Raw genomic sequence first — 20,685 nt, 5'->3', positions numbered from 1 at the left:
GACGGAGACAGACAGGAGAGCCAGGAAGAGCGACCGGACCCGAAGAGCGAAGGAGGAAACCCAGGAACCGACCTGTAACCAAGGCACAGGTACACCGGCAGTGAAGCAGCATTTGGAAGCAAATTCCCACCACGTCCCTGGACTAGCTATCTCAGGTACCTGCTTCTTGAGCCCCATAACATATTTTACGGGCGGGAGGGGAAGGCGGGTGGTGTGGGACAAGCGCTGGGAAGGGATAATGAAATTAACTCAGCGTCAACGATTTAGTGATTACATTTTTTTTTGTGTATGCCCTACCTATACTTACTCATGCTTATAGTCACAGACTACAGAAAACGATGAGTTCTGTTTATCTTTCATTTTTTCCTTGGTTTCTTGCTCCTCATTTCTACTAACCCGCACAAAGGGAGTGCTGTGAGTATAACAGGCTTGCATATAAAATAAAGAAAGAAAGCTTCAAGGATGCAAGGAGGTACCCCAACACACTGGTGAGAATTTGGACACCTATTAAGGTATTTTTTCAGTCCCGTCACCCACCACTCTGCACTTTCCCTTCTAAACCTCCCAAAGCAAACCACTTACCTTTCTTAATTTTTTTTCATCATTTTTCCGATCGACATCTCCTTGCTGTTCCCTCCTGACGTCGGCGAGACTCCAGCCTAAGAAGAAGACCCCCTAAATAGAAACAAAGAAAGGAATTAGAGACAGAGGGAACAGAGGAAAGGAAGAGGCACAGAAGAACAGAAGGACCCACAGAAAGAAAGCCAAAGCAAAGAGAACCCAGACTGTTCAGGATTCTTGAGATAATAGAGACTTAGATACATATAAAATACACAACGTTACTACAAAAATATTGGGTCTCCAACAAAATTATTCTTACCTCTCCTTCAGTAACGCTATACCCTAGCCTCTACAATTCTACAAATGCTCATGCCTCACCAACACAGAGCAAATGCACATGAATACCTGTTATAGAATGTGTATCCATTCACATCCAGATCGTCACTTGCATTTCTAAATGATGTTCATAGATAGCTGATGGGATCCCATTGCCAGCCAGACAGGTACTTGCCCATAAGGTATACACCTTATCACATGTTTGCAAATACTGCTTGCAAAGCCAAATGCATGTACCGAACATAACCTGTACAGACATGATAATTCCTAGAGAGTAAATCATGATGGAGACCATTATGTATGAGACAATAACATTTCATAAAATGTTTAATTTTATACTAAATACTACCTAAGTACCTAACCGAACTATCCTTACCTATCCTATACTACCTTAAAATACTTTATAACTACAACTAACTTAACTTATCTTAACTTATCCTATACATTTAACCCTCAACCCCCTTAAAACACATCTGTAGACAAGGACAACAGTACCTACAGCTATACATAAGCTAACTGGACATCTAGGTCTAAACAATGATATACTTTTTGTATTTTTTTAAAATATATATATGTACACAGACCTAAAACATCAACTTCCCCTACGAACCCCCGATAATAAGAAACCCCAAAAACTACTACAAACTAAAACTACCCTACAATACACTAACTTACCTAACACTATCTAAAACCTCAACTATTAAAACCTATATATAAGGGGAAGGGAGGCCAGTGTTTGTATGGGCCATCCTGCTCCTCATTTCTTAATCACAGTGGCCTTGATTTCCCAGAGCATGATAAGCATCTGGTCCTGTTGTTTGTTGTCCATGTTTGAGAGGTGTAGCTGTATGTCTGCGTCCACTCAAAATCCACCCAAAGTACTTGTGATGGGGCCTGTGGTGTGGATGGGGCAATTGTGGTGGCGATGGAGGTGGATGGACCTGTCCCTGCAGTCCCACTCCTGTCTGTGGCCCAAGAGTTGCCCTATTGATGGTAGGTGGAGGTGGCTTTTTCCATGGCTGGAGACTCTTGGGGATAGGCACTCCAGGACCCCCGATGTTCTCCCCTGGTCATATATCTTGCCCATCCTCTTGAACACCTTTCTCACATGGCGGATGTGGCAATAGTGATCTGCCCTTTTTCAAAACTCTATTTTCTGGGATAGGGGCATGCTGCCTGAGTAAACAGGAGGAATACATGTCATACAAAGGTTCATTGGACAAATAAACATTAAGCATTTCATGTAAATTTTATCTGCAAGCATCACATGATGCACATCACAAATAAAAATAACATCATGGAGGACAATGTGAACAGACATCTGCCCAATACTCATCATCTCCACATTGATTATGATTAAGATATCAATGCCAAGCAAATGTTACACAATAGCAATGACCCGTCTTGGGGCATCTTTGAATGACAATGTCATCATTGACAATGGTTATGAGAAATGCTGATTTATGATTATGGTATGACACACCCACCATGTTGCATTGGTCATAAATGCCCCTTTTCCATACTCCATTGCCGTCGCATCCATTGGCATTTAGCAAAGTCATCTGAGCAAGAACTGTAAGTTAGATAGCATGTCTCACAATTTCATTTGCCTGATCTGGCAAGGGCACATATCTGAACACATTGCTATATACAAAATACATGTGCCAGTTGTCATATATGAGAATGGGGTGTGTATCGCTCACTCACATCACACAGAGATACATGAAACTACTCCCATATCCACTAATGTACATACATGGTGGGCTGTGCGATGATTCCTAGCCTACTCCCTGAGTAACTGTATTTGTCTCACTATGCAGCCCACTGCCTGTACATATGGGTGGACAGTTCATGCCACCTTGCTGTACACCAGCAGGCAGCACAGCCAAGATCTTGGAACAGCAATGGCTAGGGCCGTTCAATGTATGTACCCGTTTGCATTACATCCTGTAGACTATCAGGGGCAGCACTATATGAAGGTGAATTTGGTATTGGCATGTTATATGACACTGTAGTACTGACATCCCTAACAGTCTAAAACACAGTTCCAGATCTTTGAAGATAACAGGGGATAGCAATGTTGTCATACACAACATAGCGCATAGGGCAAGACACCACAGGAGTGGGCAGATCAGCTGCAAATCCAAGTGTGGTATGTTGACCACTATCCTGCTAATCTTACGGCCCTATTCACATGGTTCTCTGTCCTGGTAGTACATGATTTACTGTGAGGTTCCAGTGGCAAACACAGCAGGAATATGTTATGTGAACCACATATTGGCACCCTGCATAGTTGTGTAGGACCCTGTACTTCTGGCACATGTTCTTACTGTCATCACTGTGTTTTTGTTCATACACCATGTTTGGGCTAGCCAGACACATCAGACATAGATTGCACCATGAGTAACAACAGCCTCTCTGTGCATATGAAAAGCTTTAGTCAGGTGCACAGTGCCCTGCAATGTTCAGTTATGATTCCACTATCACATATGTTCACAGATCCTGGCATTGTGCTCATTGCTCTTTGGTCATGCCAGTAAATTTGTGGGCCCTCAGTTATAGTAATCAGAACCACCTTGACATTAGTCAGATGCAAAAGCACATCCTGGCCAGACCTCTACTTTACAGTCCATACACATGTATAGCCTATGGAGTTTCACTTTGAATGCGTGCACTTCGTACTTGGCATTGCACACAGCATACTACATCACACACAATCCTTGCACTAGTCATTACAAATTAAAGGATGACACTCACTGGTAGCATTGGAGTCACAGAAGCTCTCCTGTTGTGTACGGCTCGGGTCCACCTGCAAGACATAACATGAGACATAGCACTGTGAATGTTGAGCAATGAACACTGTGGTCAAATATTGCACATTACATATGACTTGCAAATGACCATTACAGCTTTATGGTTGTGACATATCTAACGGCCATTGGCCATGTCTAAATGTTATACATTGGTAGGTCAGGCTGATATGTACAGATATGTGATGGTACCATGCATACATGTCACAGGTACATAATGTAAGGCTTTCAAATGACTTACTACCCTATGTTTTTTCAATGATAGCTGAACGCAGTGGTACACTACACCTATATGACTCACAGAACATGCTCAGTCATGACTAGCAATACTCCTGCCTCACTCTTGTCACCACATGTACATAACTATGCAACATACAACACTAGTTGGACATCCTTGTTCCCTAATTTAACAGACATTGTTAGATGTCATTTCTGTATGCTCCAATACAACAAACATACATGTTTTCTACATGCCCAAACCACTACTTTATCATGTCATTCACTGACATTTGTGTGATATAATCAGGTGTCCGACATTCAACAAGTTATGACTATGTTCATAGTCACATACATCATGCCTCATCTACGTGAAATATGAACCAATGTGGTGTTTCGAATTTTGATCTCCAATGCTAAGGGACATCTCCCTGATTGGCATATGTTGACATATGCCTTGGCAGCAGGCCAAATATAGGAAATGTGCACATATCCTCAGGTTGTCCACAGCACATCTGGTGACATGTGCACTGTGATGCTAACAGGAAAGTATCTGACAGGTATGCTAGGGACACTGCTCAGTGTGGGTGCATGCCAGCCCAGAATTTGGAATCCTTTGAGCCATTGTTTGTCCATGAAATGACTGGTTTGGGGTTTGATGGCATTTGTGCCCTGACATATGTGAACCACTGACACCATAGGCCACGCCACATTTACAAGCCCAAGTTTCACCCTGGACCACCAGAGCAACATTTCTGGTAGGTTTCTGTGGCACAGTGTCCCAGAACATGATCCAAAGGCTGGTAATTCATTAGATGCTAATGCCACCTCAGGGGTAGCGTCACAGTGGCACAGTGGGAAAGAAATACATGATCACTACTTGTGTTTCCTCCTCCTATGTGTGTTGCTTTCTACAGCACACATATATGAAGAAAAATGCCATTGATGATTGTGTATGGGCAGAAAGGTGTTGCTTCCTGCACATGAACACTCGTCCCTGTCAACCATGTACCCTTGCAGCATGACACAAGGGTGCCTGCATTGGTGCTCGTCAGCAATGTGTGCACATGCTCGGGGGACAAGGACAGGAGTGTGCCATATGTCATAGTTACGGTGCATTGCATTGCTGCACTTGTTTGAGATGCATATTGGCACAGCAACATGACTTGCAGACCTGCCCTATGTCCTAACTTAGTAAAGGAGACCCTTTGGGCAGCATACATCTAATTGCAAGCGCACTATGAGGAATCAGCCACAAAGAGTGTGTACTAACCAACAGTTCCTCCAAACTCAATTCCAAGGTATTCAAGTAGGTTACATGCCCTGCTTATGAGGTCTGCCCATCGATGTTTCATCTGGTGGGTTGTGCTCTCCAAGATCTACAAGATTTCACTGTGCCATTCTGTGGCTTTACTGCGTCAAAATGTAAGGCCTGCTGAAAGCTGGATGCCATATCCTTGGTCAACTGAAATGTAAGAAAAAAATCAATGGCATTGTTTTAGATTACTGTATTTGCTTACGTCCTGCCTATGTGTGTTATGTGTATTGAGTTTATCATGCACTTCACCCAATTATGACCACATGAAATGTTGGTCATGGCAGAGTACTGCAGTTTGCAGGGACCTATTCACTCATTGTATGGCATGTCAAAAGCAGTGAATGGGCAGATACATCATACAATTACTTCCTTACTGTTATATTTATGTTCACAGTACATGTGTGGTGAGACAAACTGTGGATGTAAATTTTGTTTGTAGGTCAGCCTAGGCTGTTGGTGGCATGTCAGACATGGCTAACACAGACACATGTTTAGGTCCGTGCTCATCCCTAAATGTTGGTGTTGCCATGTATTATATTTGTCCATGCTTTGGATTGCCCTACATTGTACATGCCAGTTGACATGATGCCATCTACACAGTATGTACTCACACATCCCATCTGAGTGGCATGATGTGAACTGCCATTTTCCAATGCATTGTTTCGTGTCACAGTGAGGGAACATTGTGCACATGTTTAATGGCATTGTGCCCAATTTGTGCACACAACACATATATCCTGCCAATTTGTTGGTGGTCACATGCAGTCCAGCTGCACTACTTCCTGCACTGTGCTACAGGAGGGGAACTGGTGCACAATGCTTGGAGCCTATTGCAGATTCGGGGTCTATACAACTAAACTTACACACAAGTTGTCTAGCAAGTACACATTCACACTTGTACCAGGGGATGTAGGTGGTCTCCTTTGTTTTCAGGATAGGATTTGTGTATGTGGTTGCACCCTCCAGCCAAGGCTATTGCCTCAAAAGCATGGTAAGTGATGTCCGTGTATAGCATTACACTTCACACATGTGAGATGGGAGTTATTTTACATACCATTATACACTTGTACAGTTACATGTCACCTGCCCATGGGCTATGTTTTGTCATCTGGCACGTAGGTCCTCATTTACGGGGCCCAAGGCACAGAACATCGCAGCAAGTGTCTTACTGTGCTGCCATGTGCCATCAGGAAAGGGTAGAAATGCACTGTATCTACAAGATATCGCACCTATCTGTCGTCTCCCCCTGCAGTGGATCACAAATTGCTGCCATGCACCAGCACAGGCAGCCTTACACCATGGTGCATGGGTGCCTGCATTGTGGGAAAGACTCAATCATAAGAGGTGTTTCCCTTTCTCTATGTGTGCTGCAGAATGCATCACACATAGTAAGAGGATGATACAGGGAGAAATAAATATATTTGTTCCCGTTGTATCACTCTTATGCCACCCCTGAGGTGTTGTAAGATTCTGCTGCATTCCAAGCATTGTTTATCTAGGAATGCATCAGATATCTTCAGCTGCCATGTGTGTTGCATGTGTACATCCAAGGCAACACCCATGGAATGCACCTTTCACATGGTGTTGTGCTCAAAAGGTGTCCATATTTACAAGGCCATGAAAAGCCATGCTTGGTGGCTTTGCATGGTCTTGTAAATATGGACTGACACACTGTGTCACCGCAACATGAGTAAAATGTTGCTTCAGTGTACATGGTACACCTCCCTTGCACATAGAGAAGTTTGGCAGATTTCCTGGCTGACATGCATAGCTGTATGCCTTTACATCACTTAACGTGTGCAAAACTAGGTTGAGGTGTGTTCACCTGTATGTCAGGGTGTTTTGCATTACATATGTGCGCTGGATCATGGTGCATATAAGTGTAAGAGGCCTCATCCTATAGTCCCTGTCTGTGCAGGCACACATTTACCTGTTTATTGTGTCCTCCATATCTATTTGTTACTGTGTATGTTAGGTACTTGATGTTTACTTACCTGCAAGCAGGCTATTTCCACATTGTCCATCCTGAACTCTCTGGTTAATAAATGACTTCTGGAGGATGTAGGCATCATGTACACTATCAAGATATTTGGCCACCACATTCAGGATCTACCCACGATGATCAACCATGGCCTGTACATCCATTGACTGGGTATGTTTCTGGTTCCTGTATACATGTTCAGCTGCTGCAGGAGTAACGAGTTGCACATGTGTACAGTCAATGGCACCCAGGACATGCGGAAGTCCAGCAATGGTGTAGAATCCTTGTTTTATTTGCTGCTGCAGTTGCTGGGTGTTAGGGAAGAGGATGTGGTGGGGTGTGATGTGGATGATGGCATCCAGGACAGAGGGAAGGAATGCTGACAAGGATGGCTGCAACCCTCTTCCCACTCGTGCTGCAGTGGCCTGGGAGGAGCCTGACGCAAGCATCTGTAGCATGGCTAGGAGCTTGGTCAGTGGTGGTATGTTGGTGACCCTGTCTGCTGTAGCCTGCAGTCAGGGTGCAATGAGGTGGAGCAGTTGGATAATGGTCTCCCTGCGCAGCCAGTAGAAAGTGATGATCTCTTCCCCTCTGAGGGCAATCAGGGATGTGCGCTGGTGGTAAATGCACTCTTTTCTCCTGAGTTGCATCTGTGGTGCGGGTGGTAGTGAATGTGGTGGTGTTGATGGATGTGGTGGTGATGGTGGGGGGTTGTGGTGGTCTTCTTGGTGCCCCAAGCTGTAATAGGAGGAGATTGATGCTGCCCTCCAGGTTGACAGGGTGTTGTGTGTGTTCTTGTCATGTACCTGTACCAAAGAGTCATTCTAACGCCTGTCCTGACCAGGTGTTAAAATTTTGACACTAGTCAGATTTAGCACGATTTTTCCTAAGTGTACATCATTATTCGGAAAGCTTGTAAATAAGGCTGCATCGATGCAGCATCATTTTTTGAGTGAACACCTACCTTGCATATCATTGTCGGTATCTGACGCAGCCAGATTCAACACTATTGAAAACTGACGCTAGGATGGAAAAAGTGACGCTAGAGGCCTCTAGTATCACTTTGTAAATATGAAGTTGTTTTTTCCCCACCACTGCGTCAAATAAAATGATGCAGCAGTGGCGCAAAATCCTTGTAAATTAGCTTCTTTGTTTTCTAAACGTCATTTTCTGGTTTGCTTACAAATTATGAAGGTGCATACTCTTTGCGTGCTTTTTTTATTTATTGGTCATTTCCCTAGTAACATTGGTTGAGGAACAGCAAGCACCTTGGTTTGGATGGAATTTACATTGAAGCCTCTTCTTCATACTTTGGTTTGCTCGCAATACACAGTAGCTTGACTCAGCAAATTTGAGGGGTCAGAGACAATGATATGGGTCTCTCCAATCTAGAGACTGAGGCCCTGATTTAAGAGGACCTATCACCACTTTAGCGCCACCTTAGCATCATTCTTTTTACACTAAGGCGGCGCTAAGGTTGCCTTTTCCCTGTGCTATATTTACAAAGTGGCTCAATGCATGCGTTGCAACACTTTGTAACCCTTTGCACTACATTATGCATGTGCCATGCATAATGTATGCAAAGAGGGTGTTCCCCCATTAGAGGGGATGAAAATTGGCATAAAAAATCTAAGACATTTCTTTGCATCATTTTTGTTGGCAGTTCTAACGCCTGCTCAGAGCAGGTGTTAAAAGAGGGCACACCATTGTTTTCAATGGTCCCCTATGTACTGTTCAGGGTTAGCGGCAACATTGTGGTGCTAACCCTGAACAGTACATCAATAGTGTCAAAATGAATGGCACTATTGCCCCCTACTCTGCGTCATGGTGCGCTGTATCTTAGACACGGTGCACACATGGTGGGGATAGAGGGGCACAAGGAAAGTGGTGCTGCACTGGGTGCAGGGCCATTTTCCTTAAATCCGTCCCTGAGTTTGCTGGGAGAAGCCACTTCCTGTGAAGCTGGGGAAGCACTTGCTGTTAGCCCCCAGAGAGCAATGCCTTGGATTACTTACTCATGTTTTCTGTTCATAACTTCAAAGTTGTGTTTTTGAAAGTAAGGATTTGTAGTTTATGTTGCTTTGTCTTTTTGAAGTGTGACTCAGCAAATTGAAAAACAGCGTGTAAACCTTACTTTAAAGAGTGTGCTGTCTGTTACCATTACTTCCAACAATAGTTAAATCCAGGTAAATGGGCATTTCTTGAAAAGCAGTGTCTGATAACCTACGCATTCAAAACATTTATATAAAAAATACATATTATGGCTTACTACTGCTCCACCTCAGTTTCACAGAGAGTCTTATGCTATTTTGAGCTCAGTGGCTGTTGACATATTCTACAAAGCATTAGAATTTTGATATTAGGGGCCACCGGGGTCTCAGGTTTTTGTCAAATAACGGAAACTTAAATTTTGCAAGCGAACTATCTGAAAATTTCAGTACAGCACACAACGTCTTAAAAAAATGGTTCTTAATTTTAGTTTAGAAAAAAATTACTATTTACTGTTCACTTAAGCCACACCGTAGAAAGTGTCATTGGTTGAAACAAAAGTGTGCACCTGCTTTTTGCATCCTGAAGCACCCTGGTGGCACCTTGGCATTACAGAAGGGGCCACAGATACTTGTGAGGCCCCTTATTTTAGACAGATAATAATGAAATCAAATGTGTGCCAACATAATCTCAAGAGGGTGTACTCTCATTGGCGTGTAATGTGATTCCAGGCACGTAATGACATCCTTTGTCATTACAACTGTTCCATATTATAAATGCAGGCGAAACGGCATAGAGGACATTGGCAGGCACATTGATAGTGCGCCTCATAGAGGTGGGGCATAGTACCAACCAAAATAGAATTAAACCCTCTGCAAATCTGTGCATGAACACTTGTAAGCCATGCAATTCGTTTTCTAAACAATAATTTTGAATGTGTGATCTATCCGAAGTTGTGCCCATCTACCTAGATTCAACACTGTTGCAAGCAACGACAGCATATAGAACACTCTTTAAAATAATGTTTAAATTATAACTATTTTATATTCCACTACATCACAGTTCGAAGAGGCAAACCAAAACAATGTAAACTGTGAAATATTATTAATATTAAGAAAATAACCTCGCAGTTGTGTAAAGATAATCAGAGTAATAGATCCAAGGCATTTCTCGCTAAAGACTCATACGAATTGCTTCTCAGCTTCACAGTAAGTTGCTTCTATCAGAACCTTGTGACCCCTATCATTGTCTCCACTCCTTCAAATCTGTTGAGTCAAACCATAATATAGTGTGAGCTCCCCAATGCACATTGGGCAGGTTGCAATGTAAAACCCAATGAACCTAAAGTGGTTGCTGGCAGTTAACCAGTGAGATTCAGAAAATGACAAATGAAATGCAATAAGGAATCCAACATATGTACCTGTATATTGTGCACACAGATCAGTAGGTGATGGTTAAGAAACGTATAGTGTGCTTTCAAACCAATGCCCTATTCATGAGAATTATACAATTATGCGTGCCTGCCACTAATTTATGTATGGAAATCAATATGGTGGAAATGCAAACCAGGTTATACATATCAATAAATAATGCTTTCAAACCAAAGGGTTGTATATTTAATACTCTATATTACACATGTAATAAATGACAAGAATGAAGCAACATGTTATGTGTATGAACTAAGGGTGGGCAGAACTCTGACAACTCAGTGTTACTATTGTATCGCACAGTTTCGGCCAAATTTTGCCAATCACCACTTAGGAGAATTTTTTCCTTCAAGCAGCTCCCAAGTGGTAAATTGCCAAGCGAGATTTGGCATCCCAATTATCAGTCGCTAGGAGGACATCTTGCGAGATTTTTCTACTGCAAGTGGTGGCAATGGTTCACAGTCGGAAGGCTGCTGTTCGCTTACAAAATCCACTCGAGCAGCAGCAAAATCAGCTCAAATAGCTGCACCCTCTGGCACACCATATGTGCCATTCATGCTGATTTTTTCCGTGCTGTATGCACTTCTGGCACTAAGTCACAGCACGAGCAGTGCGACATACCTATTTCTGCCTATTGGGAGAATTCTGCAGATTCACACTGAGTTTTTATGTAACTCTGGGACACTCAATAGAGTCAATTCTGCCTACTCCCAGTATGAACCATATAGTTATGCCAACTTGTGCAGTATGCATGCAAGTAAATATGGTATTCATGCAACCCAGTGGGATATGGCTGTTAACCAGTGCATCATGTATCATGTATCATGTTATGCTTTCAAGCTAATTGGTTGTTCATTTACAACAAATCTATTACGCATACTAATACATTATATATCCAAAACAGACAATAATGTTTGTCTTTGAGCACATTATGAATGGAAACCAGTACATAATGCTTTCAAACTAATAGATTGCACATTTCCAAACCTATATTGTGCACACAAACCAACACATTACAAGAGCGGCTTAATATGGTATGTGTGAGAACCAGTACATTAAACATCTGCACCCAGGTGTTACTCTTTCAAAGCAGTATGGTATACATGTGAATTTGGGTGCTTTGCATAAAACCAGTACATTGTGAGGGCAAACTAATATGCATCCCAATGAACACATTATACATCTGGACCAGAATACATGCACAGTACAAAGGTATGCATGCAGACTGCAAATTCATTATGAAGGCAAACCAAGGGATTATGGGCCTCATTCTGACCCTGGCGGTCACGGACGGCTGAAGCACTGCCAACAGGCTGGCGGTGCTTCATTGCCCATTCCGACCGCGGCTGTAAAGCCGCGGTCGGAAAACTGGGTCCGGCGGTTTCCTGCCGGATTTCCCCCGGCTGGGCAAATCCTCCATGGCGGCGCTGCAAGCAGCGCCGCCATGGGGATTCTGACCCCCTTCCCGCCAGCCTGTTTCTGGCGGTTTTTACCGCCAGGAACAGGCTGGCGGGAACGGGTGTCCTGGGGCCCCTGGGGGCCCCTGCACTGCCCATGCCACTGGCATGGGCAGTGCAGGGGCCCCCTATCAGGGCCCCAGTATGCTTTTCACTGTCTGCCTAGCAGACAGTGAAAAGCGCGACAGGTGCAACTGCACCCGTCGCACACCTGCAACACCGCCGGCTCCATTCGGAGCCGGCTTCAGTGTTGCAGGCCGCTTTCCCGCTGGGCCGGCGGGCGCTATATTGGCTAGCGCCCGCCGGCCCAGCGGGAAAGTCAGAATGGCCCCAGCGGTCTTTCGACCGCGGAGCGGCCATATGGCGGTTCCCGCCAGGCGGGCGGCGACCGCCGCCCGCCAATGTCAGAATGAGGGCCTATGTCTGGAAACCAATACGGTTGTGCAAGCATACTATGGGTTATACACACACTGTTAGCTATTGCCCATACACCCATACACTAAATCGACACAACCGTGTTCTGTGGACTTAAAGTGGTATAATGGGCACATGAACAGATATGTGTGTTTTAAAACAACATACCTTAAACTGTGCACTCTCTTACATCAACCATTATTCTTTGTTGATGTTCCAATAGTTTATCTTTGCATTAACTATCATAATGATTCCCCCAACCAATTATACTGTATGACAACCATTAAAGTACATGCAAACTAATAAACCTTGTGTGACCCAGTGCAGTACCCTCACTGACACATGCTATATGCTCTGATATAACCCAATATGTGACTCTTAGGAGGTAATTGAATTTTGGCCTGTTTGAGCCCTTAATTTCAGATTCCTATTTTATCTTTTCTCCTCAATGTATGTCTCTGTATTCTTCTCCCTGCTTTCACATAATCTTCAGTTTTGAGGAGATATGAAAGATATTGAAATATATTCAGAGTCATGAATTAAAAGTTGATTTAGAAGAATGTCATAAAAAGACATTTCTTGCCAAATGAAGGAACTTTTATCCTACTATTAAACCTGTGCCTACTTCCTTACTTTAATCTCATTGTGTTAGCACTACTCACCTCTGATAACAAAATAATTCCTGAAAGAATGAAAATCGCCATGCTGAGCATATCACCAGCTGTCCCTTCAACAATAAAAGGTATATCTAGCATTCAGAAGCCTTTTGTCATGCTTCAGATAGCAGAAGAATTCCAATGTCATTCTGTCTCTCTCTTCCTTAAGGTCAGCCTTACCATCTGTCTATCTACAATGTGGGCTGACCTCTGAAAGCGAAAAAGGGAAGGAAAGAGAGAGCGAGAGAAACATACTGGGTGATGGGTTCACTACTGGATTATGTCTTATGACATGATTCAGGAAAGTCAAGTGTAAAAGTCTTTGCATCCTGGACGTGAGAGGACATATAGCACAACAGTTAAGAAACTCCATTTTATGATGAACACATACATATAAGACCCAGAATATGCTCAGCATACTTACATTTACATGAGCAGGGCTGTAACTAGTCCCTGGGCATGCCAGTGTACCTGCCTAAAATCTTGTGAAAGTGGCTGTCGTTAGTCAAAGAGTAGACACCTCTACTTAAAACTGCTGGAGAGATGGAAAACTAGTATGGACCCTCTCCTAAGGAAGAGAGATTTTACCAGTGGCGGTTGCTCCATTTGAGCAGAGGAGCATCATCGCCTTTGCTGTGGGCACAGTCAAAGTGGAAATAAAGCAACTTTATTACAATTTCATTTTTTGTTCTGGCAGCCACTGGTGCTGAGTGTGAGGACATTGCGGGCAGGGCCATTGCTTCAGTGCAGGCTGGGAGCAGGGAGGTGGAGTGCCTGGCTACACTAGTTTAAACTGCGCATGTCATGAGCAGTTTAAACTTCTCCAACCCGAGCTGTGTTAGACAGCCAGGTGGATAGGCAGCAGAGGCCCCTAGTACCAGTATGAGAGCAAAGCAAGCCCTCTCCAGACAATCCTAGTGCTGCTTTCATGGTTAACAGCATAAGAGCAGCATTAGAACTGGTTAGGGAAGTTGGCTTTGAGGGTGCCACCAAGGCCATGCTCGGAGCCAGAAGATTGAAGAAATCACAGGAACAGAATGCCAGATTTATGGAATTTGGAGGCCTGAAATGGTACTAAAAGACAGAGCGAAGTGTATTGGAGGCGGCGGGGATCGAAAGTGAAACCCACAAAAGTAAAGAATGCTGTTTAAACCGGTACGGACCTCAGAGTGAGAGGTCAGAGTCTGCATCATTAGACCTACGAGAAGAGGATCCTTGGTGTGCTTAGAAATGAGAGCAGGAGCGTTACCTAGAGAACATTTGCAGAATGCCTCGAGCAGGTGGTAATGAGGCGTATACACAGCAACCGGGAGAATTCCCCCCACATTGTAAGATGCCCACGTAGAGCACTGTGGTCCTTTTGTGAAGACTGCAGTTCTGAGCAATGGAAAAAAAGGAGCCCTCTCTTCTCCTCTAACAACCTTCCTTGGAAATACAGTTAACCAGCACTGGGTTGGCATTTGGAGAAAAATGCCTTAGGCATCCTGAGACTGGGATAGGTGTAAGACATTTAACAAGTTCCATGGTTGCCTCTGGAGGTTTTTCAAGATAAGCTGTTAAACAACAAATACCAATGGGTGATGCAGGATAATAACCTAAAGTAGAGAACGTGCCCCATGATAATGCTTGATAGACTTGGTCTTTTTAACTGACTTAGGAGATAATATGGCTACTTGAAGGGTTCCTTTTTATTAGTTACATACATAGCATATCATTTTCTTGAAAGCCATTCTAAGAAGATCATCCAGTACCTTTTAGCTCTTACATGAACATGTGTCCATGAGAAGCCATGTTACCATGCCCATGGTAAAATGAACAGGTCCATTGAACCCTTTGTCCCTAAATTTAAAAGCATGACACACTACATTAAGAGGAAAACGGATCCTACAGTAGTTATATATCAAATATATGTACATCAGATTGCTGCTGGAATCACACCTCTCCCCCACTGTAACCGAAAAACTGAAGAGAGGTTGAGTGGTATTTGGTCTACGAAGAAGTTACACTTGTAAGGAACCAAAAACACATTCAAGGAACTCATCAATACACATAGGGTGGTAGATATACTATTAAAAAATAACTCCCTCTCAAAATTCTGAAAATGTAGCAGGATTAATATGCATGACTTGTATTCACTAGAATTAAGGTCTCAGATGAAGTAATGATCATGGGTTCCATGTGTGCACCTATTTCTGCTCTGTCTCCTTTTTTAGAACATTGAGGTGGTCATTCCAACCCTGGCGGTCCGAGACCGCCAGGGCTAATAGGACGGAAGCACTGCCAACAGGCTGGCGGTGCTTCCAGCCCTATTACGACCACGGTCGCAACGAGGGGGCCGGTGGTTTCCCGCCGTTTTAGCCCCGGCGGTGTTAATCCGCCAGGGCAGCGCTGCCCTGGGGATTATGACACCCCTACCGCCAGCCTGTTTCTGGCGGTTTGCACCGCCAGTAAGAGGCTGGCAGTAAGGGGTGTCCTGGGGCCCCTGGGGGCCCCTGCACTGCCCATGCCACTGGCATGGGCAGTGCAGGGGCCCCCTAACAGGGCCCCGGGCAGCTTTTCACTGTCTGCATAGCAGACAGTGAAAAGTGCGACGGGTGCAACTGCACCCGTCGCACGGCCGCAACACCGCCGGCTCCTATGTTGCGGCCTCATCCCCGCTGGGCCGGCGGGCGCAAACTTGGTTTGCGCCCGCCGGCCCAGCGGGAATGTCATAATGGGGGCCGCGCGAGCGCAGTAGCTTCCCGCCAAGGCCGTAATGACCCCCTGAATCACCTCATGGTTGAATTCATCCATAGCCCAACAATTATATAGGAACATTGGAATGTGGCACTAAGGAGTCTCAGACAAAGGGTTTTTTAGCTGACAGCCTAGTGAGCCAGGAGGACACCATAGGCTGGTGCATCACAGAGCTGCCATTAGGGGGCGCATCTGAGTGAAGACAGGTATGACCTCCTTGAGCAAGAGAATGACTTGGTGATCCACAGGTAAGGCTTTTAATCTCGCTGTCAGCCTTGTTCTCTTGTTCTGCTTTTAGAGGGTGTTTTCTAATGATATTATGCGTGGGTCACTATTTAATTGATGGAGACGTGTGGCTTTTAAAACACCCAGGAGTGTTCAGAAGCATTGTGCGTGCTAAAATGGAGCCTGCCTCAACACCAGCCTGGTTGCTCGCCCCACCACTTTGAAATGCCCCCAACTGCCACTGGATATTGCGCATGGAACTGGAATATGTTAAAAAAAGAACAAAAGTGAGGGCATGCCATAGTGTTGCTTTGCATTACTCTGCATCCGAGGGGTGATACATAGGCATACCCATGCTACCACCTATGCTTTTAGATGCAAAACTCTACTAACCATCATAGGGGGTCATTCTGACCTCGGCGGTAAAAGGCCCTTACCGCCGGTCATAAGACCGCCATAACACCGCCGCGGCCGCGGTCAACCGCCACGGTCATTCTGACCCACAACGGCCAAACCTCCAAAAATCCGTCCTCCACTGCAGCCCGCCACATCTGCGGGCAGCGATAAACTGGAGATGACCAAACCTCCACCGTCACGCCAACAGAAATACGCCCATGCCATTACGACCCACGAATCCACACGGCGGTCATTCAAACGCGGTATTCCATTGGCGCTACACACCGCCGCGGTCAGAATACACACACATCACCAAAACACAGCCACATTGGACAATTTGAAATACACACACCTGATACACATACACACACCACTCCCACACAATCAACCCACTATAAAACACACACCCACATCACCCAAAAACCCCTGCGACCATAATTACTGAGAGAAGGAGAGAGAGACACAGCAGACAATCCATAGCAAGACACACTGAGGCACACTACACCATCACACACACCACATAGTAGCACAAAGCACCACTCACCAACATACTCCTCATCACATACACCACCCCACACCTCACCCACACCACCCCATGGCACCCCAAAGGCACCCACGCTTTTCGGACCAAGAACTCCGGGTCATGGTGGAGGAAATCCTAAGAGTGGAACCCCAGCTCTTCGGCTCGCAGGTGCAGCACACCAGTATAGCCAGGAAGGCGGAGCTATGGCAGCGGATCGTGGACAGGGTCAACGCGGTGGGACAGCATCCCAGGAATAGGGAGGACATCCACAAAAGATGGAACGACCTACGGGGGAAGGTCCGATCGATGGTCTCCAGGCACAACATCGCGGTCCAGAAGACTGGCGGCGGACCCCCACCCACCCCTCCCGAATTTACATCGTGGGAGCAAGAGGTCTTGACCATCCTGCATCCTCAGGGCCTCGCTGGAGTAGCCGGAGGAATGGACTCTGGTAAGTCCCATCTCAACTACTATATCCCCCCCACCCCACCAGCATGCCAACCCACACCCCCACCCTCACCCCCAACCCCCCAGCACACATCCTCCCTGACAATGTCTCACCAGCACAACCCACCCATCCCAACACCAACTCCTGCATGCCAACACAAATCATGGGCACCCATCACCTAAGCATGACCACTGCACTAACCCCCCCCCCCCACTAACTACCCTCACAACACCTCCCTCAAGGGAATGCCTGCACTGGGGGACAAGGGCACCCATAACACGCACGCTATTGCACACACAGAAACAATAACCAAACTCTCTTACCCCATGCAGGACCCGAACGACAACACACCAGCCAGGAGGGTCCAGAAGTGTCCATCCCACCACCGGAACAGGCCCACACTGAGGATAGCAGCTCTGTCGACAGTGAACCTGATGACCAGCCCGGACCATCGGGGACCTCTGGGCAGTCGGTTCCCCTCAGGCAGCCACAGGCCACACCAGACCCGACCCCCTCTGCCAACACCAGCACAGCTCCCACCCAGCGGGCCCATGCCTCTGTCTCTAGGACAGCTCAATCAGCGGTGTGTCTGCCACTACAGGGCACCCAGGCTAACCCAACACCCCAACAACAACAGGGACCTGGGGGCAGTGGTAGCGGGCACACCGTCCAGGGGACAGAGGCCGGGGGAAACCGGGCAGCTCGGAGGGCTGCTGTGTGACAGGGGGGGGAGGAGAGGCCCAGGGAACCCACTCTCCAAGAGGCCCTCACCACCATCATGGGGGCCTACCACCACTGCCAAGAGACGATGGCGACGGTACTGGCCAGGTTCACGGAGATCCAGGCACAGCAGGAGGAACGCTACATGGGGTTCAGGGAGGAGCTGAGAATCATCGGGACCGCAATGGGGACCATCGTCCTGGCCCTCAACAGGATAGAAGACGCGTTGCGGGACCATGTGGCACCACACAGGGCCCCTGTCACTAGCCAGGACCAGGAACAGCCTACCACCTCCGCCGGCGCTAGTGGACAGGAGGCCCCAACACCACGGCAGGCCACCAGAACCCCACCTCCTGCTGAAGAACAACCACCCCGTAAGAGGAGCCTGAGATCCAAAAAAAAGACAGAGTAGGATGTCAAGACCCCCGCCAGCAGGACATACCCCCTGAACTCTTCCCACTGTCCCACATTGCCACCCTGTCCAACCATGAACTGCCTCTGCTCCATCCTTCCACAGGCAAAAGGACAATGCACCTGTGAGACTGAGAACTGGACTCTGCCATGGACATTACTCCACCCCCACCCATCACCCTTATAATCACATGTACCAATATCTAGCCCTGTAAATAAATCACATATTGCACACAAATCAGTTTGCAGTCATGCTGTATTATAAGCAAATGTATTACATATTACTGTTCAATATCTGTTCTGTCAATTAGTGATGACAACATACCAATGTCAATACGCTGTAGTTCATGGGCAAACCAAGCAGAAGTCAGGCACTGCGTCATACAGCACTGAGAAGGGAAGGGAAAATCTAAAATTACCCAAAAATATCTGGTGGGAACTACAGAAAGTACAGATGCAGGAGGCTAGAAGCAATTGGGAAATGGCGTGGGTGATTCTTACCTGGGTGTTACTGGAAATACTGTTGTATCACTCTGTCCCTATTGTCTGTGTCGTCCTCTGAGTCTTCCTCCTCTTCACTCTCCACAGGCTCCACGGCTTCTACAACACCACCATCTGGACCATCCTCCTGCAGGAAAGGCACCTGGCGTCGCAAAGCCAGGTTGTGAAGCATACAGCACGCCACGATGATATGGCACACCTTCTTTGGTGAGTACATTAGGGATCCACCTGTCATATGCAGGCACCTAAACCTGCCCTTCAGGAGGCCAAAGGTTCGCTCAATCACCCTCCTAGTACGCCCATGGGCCTCATTGTACCGTTCCTCTGCCCTTGTCCGGGGATTCCTCACAGGGGTCAGTAGCCACGGCAGGTTGGGGTAACCAGAGTCACCTATTAGCCACACACGTTGTCTCTGTAGCTGCTCCATCACATAGGGGATGCTGCTATTTCGCATCACATACGCGTCATGCACTGACCCTGGGAACTTGGCATTTACATGGGAGATGTACTGGTCAGCCAAACAGACCACCTGGACATTCATCGAATGATAATTTTTTCTGTTTCGGTACACCTGCTCATCGTCTTTTGGGGGTACCAAAGCCACATGGGTCCCATCAATGGCACCAATGATGTTGGGGATATGTCCAAGGGCATAGAAATCACCCTTTACTGTAGGCAAGTCACCCTCCTCGGGGAAAATGATGTAGCTCCGCATGAGTTTCATCAGGGCAGACAACACTCTGCTCAAAATCTTAGAAAACATAGGCTGAGACATTCCAGATGACATGGCCACTGTGGTCTGGAATGACCCACTGGCCAAAAAATGGAGGACTGACAAAACCTGCACCAGAGGGGGAATCCCTGTGGGTTGGCGGATGGGGGACATCAGGGCTGGCTCCAGCTGGGCACACAGTTCATGGATAGTGGCACGGTCAAGTCTGTATCGAAGTATTATATTGCGTTCTTCCATTGTCGACAGGTCCACCAGCGGTCGGTACACGCGAGGATTCCTCCTTCTCATCGCAAGTCCCAGCGGACGGTGCCTAGGAAGGACAACATGGAGCACAGAGTCAGCCAAACCACAGGTACGTACAGGCAGCTTGCACAGTTAAAGAATGGCAATGGGTTGAAAGGCGTGTATGTGTGGCAATGCAAGGCCTAGGCCTGTGTGTCGCAGTCAAAATTAAGCCATGTAGGCCCTTGAAATGGCGCCTGCCTGACCTGTGAAGTGGGACAATGGGATGTGAGGTCAATGCGCTGGCGGGGCACACCGTGGCGGTAGGCGGTTGAAGACCGCGGCGCAAAGCCGCATTGGTTAACATTGAAGCCTATGGGTTTCAGGAGCCAATTACGAAGTGCGCCGGCGGTCGCGGTACGCACCGCCGCGGGCGTGACCGCCATTTTCTATCTGCTTAATCACTCGAGACCTGATCATCCACAGGAGAGGACCTATACTGCAAGTGCTGCTGTGACCTCGGTCTGGAAGATACAATGGCTGCTGCGACTGGGGAAAGGGCCCCTGCCTTCACGTCTGAAGAGTTGGAGAAGCTCGTGGATGGG

The 20,685-nt window shown here is 46.4% G+C and overlaps 1 long non-coding RNA gene across 1 annotated transcript in view; it reads right to left on the bottom strand.

Moving 5' to 3' along the window:
* Positions 1 to 588: 588 nt before the first annotated feature.
* Positions 589 to 20,685, bottom strand: part of LOC138283217 (uncharacterized) — a 72,049-nt gene continuing 51,952 nt past the window's right edge. Inside the window, exons 2-3 of the long non-coding RNA XR_011201133.1 lie at positions 3,655 to 3,706; positions 589 to 675 (exon numbers count right to left, since the gene is read on the bottom strand). This is a non-coding gene — a long non-coding RNA (uncharacterized lncRNA). The remainder of the gene's footprint in view (positions 676 to 3,654; positions 3,707 to 20,685) is intronic.

This window comes from Pleurodeles waltl, chromosome 3_1, assembly GCF_031143425.1.
Source record: "Pleurodeles waltl isolate 20211129_DDA chromosome 3_1, aPleWal1.hap1.20221129, whole genome shotgun sequence".
Classification (NCBI taxonomy): Eukaryota; Metazoa; Chordata; class Amphibia; order Caudata; family Salamandridae; genus Pleurodeles; species Pleurodeles waltl.
The sequence above is the reverse complement of the archived record's forward strand: the minus strand, read 5'-3'. Positions and strand labels throughout refer to the sequence as shown.